We start from the raw sequence: 10,341 nt of genomic DNA, 5'->3' as shown, positions 1-10,341 counted from the left end.
CGTGGTGCACTCAATGCTACTATCACCTAATCAATGCGCCGGTTAGCCACACACGCTCCATTGATTTATGATAAACATCGAGCCGCCCTTCGCCACCAATGTCAATCCCAAATTAGTGTGCCGATTAACCACACATGCTCCACTAACGTTTGGCAAGGGTACGAAGTGTAATTCCATGGATTAGCATACAATTTCACATTTTGCCTAAAGTAACTAGAATTTGGGAATTTGTAAAAGCATATAGTTACTTTGTACTTCATTATACTTATAATGGAAGGTTTCGTCCTATCCTACCCATTCGGCTAACGACCCTCCACTAGTCAAGAGTGTGGTGGGTAAGAGTGGATACCCATTCAATCGCCATTTTATAGGCAATTTTCTTAAACACCCCTTATAGACCAGCTTCGTGAATGAGACCTATTAATGGTAAGACTGACTGTTTACTTATACATATATAATATTAGACTTTTAATGTCATATATACATAGTATAGGGTGTATTTTAAACTTTTAAAATACTAGGTGGTCTAATCTAATTAATTATACATTTAATTTAATTAAATGTAAACCAAAACTTTATGGATTTATTAACTCTCTTTTAATTATACACTTTAATTAATTAACAAAACCATAAGGGTGTAATTTGATTTTTTTTTTCAAAATATGAGGGTTTTAGAATTTAACATTTCAAAATTAAACTTTTAATCAACTTTTAAATTCCAAAACTTGAGGGCAAGTTTTGAAACTTTTCAAAACTTTTTGGGGTTAGACACTACTAGAAAAACAACATTTTACGACGCTCATTGCGCATCGTAAAAGGCTCAGACGACGCGCAAATGCGCGTCAAGGAAGGCCATGTCATAAAGAGAGACGACGCGCATTTACGACGCTCATTTACGACGCGCAATTACGACGCGCGTTTACGACACGCAATGCGTATCAAGGAAGGCCCTGTCATAAAGGAAGACGACAAGCATTCGCGTGTCGTAACCTTATGACACGCGTGTTAATGACACGCAATGCGTATCAAGAAAGGCCCTGTCAAGAAAGGCCATGTAATAAATGAAGACGACACACAATTTTTTGCGTATCATAATTTTAATTTTTTTAAAAAAAAAAAAATTATTTATAGATTTACTGATTTTCAAATTAAATTTGCATTTCATGTCTCACAATACAAAAAATACAATACATTGCACAAAATTTAATGTCATACAAATAATCATTCCAATAATAGACAAATGTAACATTTCAACATTTTTTATATAATTAACTAAATTATTCGCCAAATTTCCTAAACTACCAACATACTTTTCTATGAAGAGCATTAACACTATTCTTTTCCATCAAAAACTTCAAAACCTGCATAATTAAATTAATGTTTAATCAGCTACATGTCAATAAGGTAGATTTAAACAAAAGATTTTCATAATAGTAAGATTTTACTTACCACTGTTGTTAATGACATTGAAAGAAGCAGCCCAACAAACACCCCCTCAGAAGGATTACTACCACATAACTGTTGATATTTGATACTTTATTACTAAATGAAACCAAAAACAAAGTTAAAAAGTAAACAAAATCAGAAGGTTTTAGTCAAACTCACAAAGGCTGTATTTCCAAATATTACTAAATGACATTGATTGAACCACCTGCAGATTTACCATTTTGTCCCTATGAGATTCACTACTGAACACATTCTACAGTTTGTAAACTATAATATATATATATATATATATATATATATATATATATATATATATATATATATATATGTATATAATCATTGTGAAAAGCAAGAAATTAGAAGTGGAATGTGATTGCATACCATCAAAACCAACATTTTTACATGCCCATTTTTCTCAGTTTCTATTCACGAAACCCTAATCCATGAATGCTTGCACACAAAAGCCAACAAGTAGTAAGGCAGGCCTGCAACCAACCCATCCACATTTGTTTCACATAAAATAGCTACCTCATTCCACAATTACTAATATATATATATATATATATATATATATATATACACACACACACACACACTTCAATTTTTTATGTCAAGTGATAAGAAATAAGATATGTTAAAAACGAAGTGCAATGTGCACTTACTGTTATGGACTCGAGCATATAAGAGTCTTTCTCCTTTCCAATATTCGAAAGGCCTCCTTTTAATTATGCTGCTTCGTCTCACTCCAGATGTCCTAGAAGACCCCGCTCCTATCATAATCATCCCCATTATATCATAAATAAATAAACCATAAGAAGACCATCTACAGCAGGTAACAATTTTTTTTTCCAATCCATCACTTGTATGCCTAGTTCATTTATGAACCATAGAAGACCATCTACAACAGGGGGAAGAGAAGCATCAGGTAACAATTCCTAACTAACTAGATAATAATAATTATCTAATAACTCTACAGTAAATTTAGAATTTTAACTTACATGAACTGATTGCATTTGTAGTAAATCTGCAAGTGCTTTTTTGCCTCAACTGTTATTGCGAAGAAAAAAGAAACAAAGTATTATTATATATCAGACACATAAATTTACAAAATATAGAAAATTACAATTATGCCCTTATATACCGATTGGTTAGTAGCCCAACTTTCATAATAGTAAGTAAAATATGATTAGTTTCATTATTATAACAAAAAACCCCAACATTATATTATTATTTCACTTGCAAGGCATGACTCCTGAGCATGGGTCAAGTCCATTAAACAATATACATCATCAACTATTAAAGACTTCCTAAACCCTGTTTAAATAAAATAATGCTCAAACCAAACCATTTGTACATGTTACTTGAAGTTCAGCTTTAGCACCACCTTCCTCCACCAGTCCATTCCGGGTGTTTTCTAGAGGTGTGTGTAATTGCATTGACCTAGTTTGACCAGGAATACTAAGATGATTATTCGGCTTCATAGGAAGTGGGGCCTGATTTTCTTACTGTGATTATCCCCTGTTCAACTTTCTCACGAGATGAAGGAGATAATGGACACATGGAATCTGTTGTAGCAACTTGTCCAATACAAGGAGGAAAAGGAGTAGAAGGATGAAACAGTAAAAAGATATCATCATTACATGGTACGTCTGGATCATCCCTGTTCAAAGTGCAAATAATTTGCCCTTTTGTAATCTGAACATATTCTATCTGTGATACTGATGTTGATGCCATTATACCCTTTATACCCTTTTCTAATTTATCTGGTTGTTGAGTTCAGAGGTTGGTGTTTTTGGGAAAGCAGCACCCTCTAAACCCACCAAAAAGTGATGTTAGGGTAAAACCATATTTTTATGAAAAACTTTAGGGTTTTTATGCGAATATCCCCCAAAACAAACAATTTTTTTTTCTGTTGTGAAGGAATGAGCCATGATTCCATCATAAGGAACACTATATTAGAAAGCGAAAACCAACCTGAACAAGGGTTAGGGAGCTGTTGGCTGCCCAATATAACAAACTGCCCTGCAAAAGCATATTACAAAGTTCTGAATCATTAACAACTACTAACTCACATTATCTTATTAAAGGATACTCAAGGGTAAACTAGTCAATAGCAGCAACAAAAAAAACACTATACATATTCCTTGCATGCAGTTTAGATTTAGATGATATAAACTGCAAGTATGCTTGTTGCAATATATGAGAACTTAGATTCACCTTGGGAAGATTAAATCCAACAAAAAATATAGGAATTGTGAGGCACTCCAAGTAGAACCTTTTATACTACAACAAAAAGCCAGAGATGTTAGAATACATTTATTTAATGTATTTAATATTGTCAAGTGTTTGGTTGGCAGGAGATGAAAATAAATACAACAAAAAATTAATAATTTTAAAATTTTTATTTATGTGTAAAGAACATTTCATTATTATTTATTTCAAGATACATAAAAGAGGGTATTCTGGTCTTTAAAAAAAAGGAGGAAGGACATGAAATTTAAAGATCAACTTTGGACTTCACTGTGGACTATCAACACTGGAAACGTGTGGTTACCAACTCATACATGACCGACTTAGGAATAAAGTGGTCCAATGTCAGGAATGTCATGGACATGCAAGCTGTCCAATGTCAGGAATGGCGGGTAAGAAAAACGTACATTTTTATAAAAAAAATGAAAAAAAATCCAAGCGGTTCATTTTGTTTTCGTTTAATGGGCCAAGAAAAGGAAACAAGGATGTAACAAATAATGTTGAGGAGGCAAAAAAGGGTTCAAGGAGACATGAGATTGTGAAAAATAATGGATCAATGAATAAGAGTGTGCCACCTGTCGCAACAACCGTAAGTAGTGGGCTCAAAACGCAACTGCTGCTTCAACGTGTCAACAGTAAACGAGATTATTTTTTGCATAGTTTTAAAAACAAAAAAGGAAATATTATTATATTTCATGTTGTATATATGGCTTAAAACAAAGAATATGCATATACCTTGCCATTTAAACATCCCTACTGCATTTGCAGCATCAAGCTCCACACTAAAACGTGATCTTGACATCTCCTGACTGCTATCCATGGGAAAAACATAATTGTTTCAGCATGAATGCAAGTTTTATAATATTAAGAGAGTACTTACCAAAAATATTCATTAAGATCATCCTAATTTCTCCATGAAGCATGGCTTTCTTTGCCACCTTGATTTCTCCTGGCTTCCTGCCACCATTAAAAAAAATAAGTCCCATTAGAAAAGTAGATTTTTTCAAATTAGATGGTCAATGGATCGCAAGGTTAACAACAGTTATAAAGAGGTAAGTTGATAAAAGCAAGAACCTAATTTGTGGAGTAGAATCCACTAACCTCGATCATCATTCATGAAGCTGGGACAATACTAAAAATATGAGGGATTTTCCTATCATCAAAAGGCAAGCTGACATACTCAGGAGCAAAACCCAATCAGAATCAGAATCCCAAACAACAACATCAAATATAACGCAACAGAGCAAAACCCAATTAGAATCACCATAGGAGTCCAGCCAACATAGCAACACTTATGACTTGAAAGATTCTAAGCTTATTGAAAGCTTCAAATCTCCTCTCCCTAAGTCCTCTGAGAACCAACACCTTGAACTGATGCCACCAGCTTGTACACCATTGCTCTGATTCCACACAGTTTCCTACTTTCAAAGAGAGTTAGTTTATACACACAAAGTGTTGAATACATGATGTTATTTTCTTTTCTTTTCTACCATTTTACCCTTAAATTCCAAAAAAACATATGCATCAATTTTTATTTATTATTATTATTATTATTATTATTATTATTATTATTTTTACAAATACTTGGTAAAGTTTCTTTTCCAGGATTGTAATTGCCAACGTCCAAATCACATACATCAGTTTTCAGTCTTGTTTCATAACAACTGATGAGTTGTTGCCTTATTGATTTCTTCTCATCGTTCGTGTTTTCACCTTGCTCATAATCATGCATTGAATCAGGTGCAATTCCTTCCTGCGATATTTAAAAACTTTTTTTTGTGGTTAATAACGATAAAAAATCACATACAAATAATATCATTTCAAATTATTGATTTACCATTAGTAAGATCAAGAAAAAGGTCAGTCGGTTTGACTGTAACAGACATGGAAAATCCAATTGAAGAAAAATAGTCCAAAGATGTGGAAGCAGAACCATAGTAAATCTATGAGCCTTTAGAGAGCAAGATCACTTTATCCAACATGTGGTAGATCCGACTCTTGAACCTTCAATTTTGACTTTATAAACAACCTCTTCAAACTGAAAAGAATGACAAAATCACCATGAAAAACATTTATATAATTAACTCAAAGAAATTAGCGGGTGGGGATGTAAAAAGACCTTTAATGTTATCAGGTATAAGGCCTGATCAGGTTTCACCATTGTTGAAAGTTCTTCTATTGGTTTAGTAATGGTGGTGGTGGTGGTCGTGTCTTCAGGGTTTAGAACCAGCGAGTGGAGGGCCATGGCAATTGGCCAAGTGGTAATGATGTCTATATGCTTTGCTTGAGTATGGTTGAAACCCCCATTTTGATTCCGCCACAACCACCACACAAGCTAGTGACCAGTTCACTTGGAAATAGATTAGGAAAAAAGCTAGCGCTGCACCCATCAACACAAATGGCGTGATAAAGTAATTCTAGTCGTATTCAATTACAAACCCTAGGTTTTCCCCAATCTTGATGATTACCAGAAATAATAGGAGAATGGAAGCGAGATGAGGGATAGGATGAGCTGAGCAACAATTATGGTCGGCACGAGTGGGAAGAAGGAGAAGATTAGGGATTTCATGGTGGGGAAAAACTTGACTGGTATTCCATAGAAGCCCTAGTAGGTGCTGTATGTGATTGTGGATATGGAACCGAGGAAGAAGATATAGACAAAAACTGAATAGAGGAGATGAATTGTCGGGTTTTGACGAAGATCCGGCCGCTGGTGGTTTCACAGGGAAGCGATGGCTAACGGCGGCGAGCAGAGAGGACTCGCCGCTTAAGGAGCCAACGATAGAGATAAGCAGATGGATGGTTTGTGAAAGGTGTCGTTGAACAATATATATATGGAGTGTGATATGTTGGATTAGGTTTTTAAGAGATAAGGAATGCAAGTAATTCAGGGTGAGTGTGATTATCGGTGGGTAGAAGGGGTTTGTAAATAGGAGGGAGAGAATTAAGGTCGATCCGATGGATGGAGAGTGTGGAGAGGTAGATGAAGGAGGAGTGTGATTTTAGGGTTCAATGGTGGTGGCGATGGCCTAGAGTTTGCAGATAGAATGGAGGGATGGAATGAAGGTTCCAGGAGGAGAGTTGATGTAGAACGTGGTAGAGAGCCTCATTGACAAAACCCTAGAAAATGGTCCCTGTGATTTTTTTGATAAGATAAATAGTCTAAGCGCGCGTTCATTTTAAAAGCGACGTGATTAGACGACACACCTTTTATGCTGAGTGCCCTCCGTGTTTTTTCTTTTTTCGTTCTGACACAAATTTTAAGGGCGCGCAAAAATGCGCGCCCTTAATCCTTCAAATTTTAGAAGAAATGACATTATTTTTAGGACACACACTTTTGCGTATTGTAAATCACTGCGTGTCATGGTTTGCACGTCATTAAAGGCCTATATTCTAGTAGTGAGAATTTAAATATTTGAAAATTAACTTTTAATCAAAAATTTTTAATTCCAAAAGTTGAGGGCAAGTTTTGAAACTTTTCAAAACTATCTAGGTCAAATTACAAATAATTAAATTAAACAAATAATTGGTAATTATCTAAAATTGACCTAATTCAATTTCTTGCAAGATAATTCATCAAATAACTCAAAATAATTAAAGGTTATCTTATAAGGCAATAAATATTTGATTAATTGGTAATTATCTTCTATTTTGGTAAGGATATTCACCAAAAATCAATAAAAATATTATTAATTAAAAACGTTTATGGTAAGTATCCCAAGCCAAAACAGCAAGAAAATCGCCAAAAATCGCCGCCAGAGCCTGGGACTCGCCGAGTCAGCCTGACTCGCTGAGTTCATCTACTGACTCGCCGAGTCAGTCAAGCAGAAGGTGCAAAAAATGATTTTTCATCCAATAAACTATCAAATAAGCATCAATTCATCAACAAATAGCCCTAGGATCTGATACCACTGATGGGTTTTGAGCACTACATCATTCATATGGTGTACATGCAAACCCTAATAGCTTTCGGATCTAGTTTGTCTAATGAACATACAATTGAATATCCAAAGCTATAAACCCTAGATCTAACATATTATAATATGAATTAGGGTTTAGAGAATACCTTTGATTGTTATGTAGTAATAACAATCAATTCTTTCCTTTGATTGGCTTCAGAAAGCTTAGTGCCTCAAGTGTTGCACCTCTAATGGAGTCACAAACACCATGAGCAATAAGGATGAAGAGGAGAAGAGAGGAGGCAGCCAAAAACGTCTAGAAACCCTAAAGGAAGTCTTAGCCCTGTTTTTGGGGCCATAGGGGTCCTTTAAATAGGTAGGCTATTAGGGTTTTGAACTTAGGAAACCCTAATCCGACTGCTTAGGCTCTAAGCAGCCCATGGAATCCTTTTGTTAGAGCCATGGACAAAATCTTATAGGCTTCCCCATAAATTTCGTCCACTCCACTCTATGGAGTCCATTAGCCCATTCTTGCAACTATCTTATAATTACATCACCAGTCCCCTAAGTTTAACTAATCTCTTTTAGCCACAAAATTAATTCTTAATTAATTCTTGACTAATATTAAATAGACAATATGATTTCTCCTTTAATATATTATTCTTATAGTATATTAATAAATCATAATTAATCCTTTCTGTCCTTAATTCTTCCTACAAGTTGCTATGGTGAAGGCAACCTAAAAGGACCATGCTCATAATCGGGTCAAGTACATACCAAAATAGTTATGGACTTAGACACTAATCCAACAATACTGGCCGACATTGGTGCCTTCCACCCATTCATACAGGAGGAAACTCACCTCATGTGACATCCCCATTTTTACGGCCAGAAAAGACCGATTTGTTTATGCTTTATTTTGAATATCAGATTATATTTTAAAGAAATATGTTGCGGAATTTGTTCCCAGAAAAACATGATAAATACATTATCATAGCATTTCCGAAGAAATGTATTTTATTCCTTTTAAAACATTGGGATTTCATCGTCAATACAAAAACATAAGCATAAACATACCTTACATTCATTTAGACTAGTGATCTACATCTCCTTAATCTCTCAGTGTAGTGTAGCTTCATATCGACACCTGTGATTCAAATACACTAAGTGGGTCAAGTTGGGAAACCTGGTGAGTACATAGGGTTTTCAACCCACAATAATATAGTTATTATGTTTAAACATCAAACAATTAACCCAATTACCCATCCCTATTATCTTCTTTATTCTTAAGTATTTTCCATATAAATAATCTATTCCTAAGGATTGTCCTAAGGAATAGGAACGAAGTCCATCGTTGCCAGGGTTTATTCAACAGACACTTAGTCCGTAGTTGCCAGGGTTCATCCAGCGGGCGCTAAGTGATGGGTTTTGAGTATTCTAACACGCATATGGTGTACATGCAACCTTATAAACCTTGAATCTATGTTTTCTCTATTATACATGCAAATATTCAATATTCCGCAGTTTCATCCTAACTAGCATAATATGAAGCAACTATACTACAAGAAATTAGTTAGATGACATACCTTTTGATGTAGCTTGAAGTCTTGAACTTTAAGAGCTTAGCCCCAATAGTGTGGAAGCCTCAAGTGGAATCACAAATCACCAAAAACACCTTGGAAAAACTTGAGAGAATAGTAAGCACACTAGAAATTGGCCCACTCTTGTTTACTCACACACTAGTGTCATTTCATGTGCCAAGGACCTCTTTATATAATGTGGTGGATTCGGGTTACATTCATGTGAACCCTAATACCCATGACCTTTCATTTCCATAGGATCCAAGGGTTAAAAACTCCATGGACTATCCATGCAAGCTTAACCCAACCTAAATGAACTTGGCCCATGCTATATATATATATATATATATATATATATATATATATATATATATATATATATATATATAAGATTCCATATTTAATTAGTTCCTTTTGATCACTAAATTAATTCTTGATCAATACTAATTAAATAATATGATTTCATATTAATATATTAGAACTTATAATATATTAATATAAATCATAAACATACTATTCTCAAAAGACTATCCATATAAATTGTTCCGGTGAAGTGCAACCCAAATGGACCATGCCAAATCGGGCCAAGTACATACCAATTATAGTTATGGACTTAGACACTAATCCAACACTAAGTCCATAGTTGCCAGGGTTATCTCATTTATTGACAGTATTATTTTTGGGAGTCCTCCCGGAATACATGTCAATGGGTTTTTAGAGTACACCGGGTGAACATCTCGTTCACAACACCTACAGGTTGTGAGCATGCTAGTGTTCCACCAGACTGTCTAGAATAGTCCGTGATTGTCATCCATACTCTGCTAGATGATGGGGACAACGCTTAGGTAAAGGCTTCTCTTATTTTTCACCTCTTATCCTCATCTCATGATCTTTATCACCTTTCATCTCATCATCTAACTCATCTTTCATTTACCCGTCTTTACCCATCATAATTATAGGTATAACCCATACAATTTAAAACAATTAAACATGTATATTTTTGTTCGTCCAACATAAATATTAAGTACATAGATAATATGCACACGTAGCACACAACTTATATTAAATACTTCATATCTATGTGTAAGATGAAAGTAACTACACACTCGCTTGTTAAAGTGATGATTCCAAACTCGGGCAACGCTTCGCTTCTAACGATTCCATTT

At 34.7% G+C, this 10,341-nt stretch overlaps 1 long non-coding RNA gene across 1 annotated transcript; it reads right to left on the bottom strand.

The window, feature by feature from the left end:
* Nucleotides 1-5,312: 5,312 nt before the first annotated feature.
* Nucleotides 5,313-5,923, bottom strand: LOC128132645 (uncharacterized). Its single transcript, XR_008230916.1, has 3 exons — nucleotides 5,816-5,923; nucleotides 5,534-5,734; nucleotides 5,313-5,449 (listed from the first exon to the last, which is right to left on the bottom strand). It is a non-coding gene; the product is annotated as an uncharacterized LOC128132645 (long non-coding RNA).
* Between the last annotated feature and the right edge of the window lie 4,418 nt (nucleotides 5,924-10,341).

Source organism: Lactuca sativa, chromosome 1 (assembly GCF_002870075.4).
Source record: "Lactuca sativa cultivar Salinas chromosome 1, Lsat_Salinas_v11, whole genome shotgun sequence".
Taxonomy (NCBI): Eukaryota; Viridiplantae; Streptophyta; class Magnoliopsida; order Asterales; family Asteraceae; genus Lactuca; species Lactuca sativa.
The sequence above is the reverse complement of the archived record's forward strand: the minus strand, read 5'-3'. Positions and strand labels throughout refer to the sequence as shown.